Genomic DNA, 5,000 nt, shown 5'->3' on the forward strand with positions numbered 1-5,000 from the left:
AAGCGAAGCATGATGGGCCTCTGATAGCAGCTGTAGTGTAGTGTGTCATAGGCTGCATATGTACATAATGCTTGCATGTATAGTATGTGTATGTATATATATATATATATATATATATATATATATATATATATATATATATATATATATATATATATATATATATATATATATAAACACACACGACACACAACACACACACACACACACACACACACACACACACACACACACACACACACACACACACACACACACACACACACACACACACACACACACACACACACATATATATATATATATATATATATATATATATATATATATATATATATATATATATATATATATATATATATATATACTGTATCGACGACATGAAATGCAAATGTAACGTAGCATTTAGGGCCTCATGTGTTGAGTCACAGAAAATTCCATTAGTGATAATCCCCTGCTCTAGTATCTTGTCTTTCTTCCTGCCTATCCGAGAGAACCATGCAAGCAATATGTAGGTCATCAGAGCGCGTGGAGAGTGAAGCACATGAGTAGCGCCCTCCATTACGGGACTCAGGAGCGTGTAGCAGCGAGCTTTCTGTGTGTATGAGGGAGGGAGAAAGAGAGGGGATTGCAGTGCCGGACGCCTCTCGCCGCACAGTCTGCAGGGCTGCTGGGGATGCAGAGGGAGCGCAGACCACGTTCTCTGGTGCTGTTAGGTAAGCTGCTAAGTACCTCATAGACGCTTCGAAGTACAGTGTTTGTGGCAAAGCGAGGAGGAGAGGGAACGGGAACGACCTGGACGAAAACTGGGCGTGGTGCTGTGCAGAAAATAACGTGCTATCGAGGCGCGTTGTCCGTCGTGTGTGTATTCTTGCCCAGCGCTGTGTCGATGTAAGGCGAACCCTTCTTGCAAAACATTATGACCCGAGGGAATGCAAAAAGACAGAAAAAGAAAGAAAAGAAAGAAGATTTAAAGGGCAAGACCCGAGTCAAAACCAACCCTCTCTGTGTATGCGTGTCTGTACATATTACGATCATTATGATATTAATAAATAATTCACCTTTCAAAAAAAGAAAAAAGAGCTTTCAGATTACTGTTAATTTTTACGTGTCATTTCGTCTCTCTGTTCCCGACTGCCAACACACTTGTGGTTAGAAACGAATTTTTAGTCCGTGCGAGGATCCTGTTTGTCTGATTAATTGCATCTTATATTGTCTTATAATATAAATCCGAAGCGTGAGATTGTGCCAAGACAATGTTGTGTAGTGTCATATGTAGACGTGTTGATTGCCATGTTGTGGAAATAAAGGAGTTTAACCTGAAGGCCTTTTCTTTTGCTCCCTGACGATGTGTGAGAGAGAGAGAGAGAGGAGAGAGAGAGAGAGAGGAGAGAGAGAGAGAGAGAGAGAGAGAGAGAGAGAGAGAGAGAGAGAGAGAGAGAGAGAGAGAGAGAGAGAGAGGAGAGGAGAGAGGAGAGAGAGAGAGAGGAGAGGAGAGAGGATGAGTGAGAGTGAGAGAGAGATTTGAGAGAGAGAGAGAGAGAGAAGAGAGAGAGGAGAGATAGATAGAAGAGAGAGAGAGAGAGAGAGAGAGAAAGCGAATAAAGAGAGAAATAGAGAAAAAAAACAACAAATACAAATAAAAGAACTAAAGATCGTACGTGTGTTGTTTACCTTACTCTGTGCGTTTGCGTGTGCGTGTGTGGCAGCTCTCCCGCGAGGGCATCAAAGAAACCACGCAAAGAAACCCACAGAGAAACTGCTGAAACGGCAAAGGAAATTTCGCATCACAACGAGCACATCCCCCCCCCCCAACCACGCAGTTACCCCCCTTCCCTCTTCCCTCCTACCGTCTCGGAGCCTCAATACCTTCCTCCCCCCCAACCCCAACCCCACCACAACCCCATCCTCCCTCCCTCCCTTCCTCCCCCCCCTCCCTCCCTCCTACCGTCTCGGAGCCTCAATACCTTCCTCCCCCCCAACCCCAACCCCACCACAACCCCATCCTCCCTCCCTCCCTCCCTCCCCCTTTCCCTCCTACCGTCTCGAAGCTTCAGTACTTTCCTCCCCCCCAACCCCAACCCCACCACAACCCCATCCTCCCTCCCTCCCCCCTTTCCCTCCTACCGTCTCGGAGCCTCAATACCTTCCTCCCCCCCAACCCCAACCCCACCACAACCCCATCCTCCCTCCCTCCCTCCCCCCTTTCCCTCCTACCGTCTCGGAGCCTCAATACCTTCCTCCCCCCCAACCCCAACCCCACCACAACCCCATCCTCCCTCCCTCCCCCCCCCCTTTCCCTCCTACCGTCTCGGAGCCTCAATACCTTCCTCCGAATCTCATTTCACTGTTTCATTCGAAGCGCAGGTTGACAGCTTCCCACGAGACCGAACTTAATCAGAGGAACCTGGGCAGCTTCAGGGGGGACATGCTAAGATAAAAAAAAAAAATCCTTAAAAAGATCTTTTGAAGTCTGGAGGAGGAGGAGGGAAAAAAAAAAGAAAATGGAAGAAGGGAAAAAAGGAGAGAGAGAGAGAGAGATAGGAAAAAATAAGGGAAGACAGCTCGAAGGGAATATACATTTGAGCAAATGAATATGTAGAATGGTAATGAAGTTGATAAAATAGGAGGGAGTTTGATTAAATTAAAACCTATAAAGACAATGATTATTATTGTCATCATCATCATCATCATCATCATCATCATCATCATTATTATCATTATTATCATTATTATTATTATTATTATTATTATTATTATTATTGAACTAGTTTCACAGTTGATGTTACTGGTATTTTTCTCTTGTCTTTATTTTTGAGACTCTTCACGGGGCACTGCCTGTGTCCGAAGTGTCGAGGATTCTTCTTAATATTCCAGCTGAGCTGAGTAACACACTTTTTTGTATTAGGCCAGGATGTATTCTGTCGCACCCAATTCTTTTTAGATATTCATCCAGCTTTGGTGGCATAGCTCCTAATGCTCCTATCACTATTGGTATTACTTTTCCTTTCATCTTCCAACATCTTGCCATTTGGAACTTAAGATCTTGATATTTTTCTATTTTTCTCGTTCTTTTTCTATTATTCTGGAATCGTATGGTACCGCTATGTCTATTATGTCAAATTCTTCTTTGTCTTTTCTTATTATTACTATGTCTGGTCTTCGAGCTTGGACCTCTTGGTCTGTTTGTATGTATTGGTCCCATAGTAATTTTGTGTTTTCATCTTCTACTACTGCCTGTGGCTCGTGCTTGTACCATACGTCTGCTGTACTAGGGAGTTTGTGGTGTTTGCAAAGTGCCCAGTGTACTGCTGTGGCTACTTTGTCGTGCCTCCTTTTATACTCCTTCTGTGCCAATTTGGAGCATTCACTGGTGATGTGATTTATGGTCTCATCCTTTTGGCCGCACATTCTGCACTTTGTATTTCCCCCTCTACCTTCTATTCTTGCTCTTATTACTCTGGTTCTTAGAGCTTGATCTTGGGCTGATGTTATTAGTCCCTCTGTTTCTTTTTTTATTTCTCCTCTTTTTAACCAGTTCCAGCTGTTCTTGTCCTGGATTTCTTGTACTTGGCGATGGTATTGCCCTGCGAGAGGTTTTTCTATCCATTCAGTTCTTTTCTCCTCTGTCATTCTCTCTTTGTATGATTTGCTATCTTCGTTTTCTGTTATTATATTGTTGGTCCAGGCCAATCTTAGGATTGGGTTGGTAGATTCCTTTATATATTGGCCCAGGGCGCAGCATTCGGTTCTGATGGCTTCTTCTGCGCTTATTAATCCTCTACCTCCTTCACTTCTCTTTAGGTATAATCTTGCCGTGCACGCTCTTGGGTGCAAAGAATGGTAGATAGTCATTATTAGTATTATTATTATTATTATTATTATCATTATCATTATCATCATCATCATCATCATCATCATCATCATCATTATTATTACTGTTATTATCATTATTATTATTATTATTATTATCATTATTATCTTTATTATCATTATTTATCATTATTAATATCATTATTATCATTATCTTATTACTACTACTACTACTACTATTACCGTTATCATTATTATTATCATTATCATTATCATTATCATTATTATATAAAACACATTTAGAATACACGTACTTCAGGATTAGTATTATTGTTTTCTATCATATTATCACGATATAATTTATTTGCAACTGATTAATAAAACTGCTGCTTTTTACTGTTATTGGTGTCATCAGTACAAAATATTCATTATATTAACGGTGGCGGTGGTGATGATGGTGATGATTGATGGTGATGGTGATGATGGTGTTGGTGAAGATGGTGATGATTGAGAGTGATGATTGATGGTGATGGTGATTGATGGTGATGATGATGGTGATGGTGAAGATGATGATGATGACGGAAATGACCATAAAAAAGGGATAATAATACTTATGACGATAGCTATAGTAATAATGACGAAGATGAAAATAGTGATGGTGTTCATGATGCTTTGATAATAATAATATTGATGATGATAACTACAACAATGATGATGATGATGATGGTGACGTGATGATGATGATGATGATGACGATGATGACGATATGATGATGATGATGATGATGATGATGATGATGATGGATGATGATGATGATGATGAGATATTGACGATGATGGATATGATGACGATGATGATGATGATGATGTAGATGATGATGATTGACAAATGATGATGAATGATGATGATGATGATGATGATGATGACGATGATGATGATGATGATGATGATGATGATGATGATGATGATGACGATGATGATGATGGATGATGATGATGATGATGACGATGATGATGATGATGATGATGATGATGATGATGACGATGATGATGATGATGATGATGATGACGATGATGATGATGATGATGATGATGATGATGATATGATGATGATGATGATGACGACGACGACGATGATGATGATAACAACAGCAACAATAATAATAATAACAATATTAATAATACCAA

The 5,000-nt window shown here is 40.6% G+C and overlaps 1 protein-coding gene across 1 annotated transcript in view; it reads left to right on the plus strand.

Moving 5' to 3' along the window:
• The window catches only part of LOC119576067, a gene marked incomplete at its 5' end in the record, with an annotated part of 1,914 nt that extends 1,774 nt beyond the window's left edge, over window positions 1–140 (plus strand). Inside the window, 1 exon segment of the mRNA XM_037923596.1 lies at window positions 1–140. This exon segment is cut by the window's left edge and continues 737 nt beyond it.
• Window positions 141–5,000: the final 4,860 nt, after the last annotated feature.

This window comes from Penaeus monodon, chromosome 8 (genome assembly GCF_015228065.2).
Source record: "Penaeus monodon isolate SGIC_2016 chromosome 8, NSTDA_Pmon_1, whole genome shotgun sequence".
NCBI lineage: Eukaryota > Metazoa > Arthropoda > Malacostraca > Decapoda > Penaeidae > Penaeus > Penaeus monodon.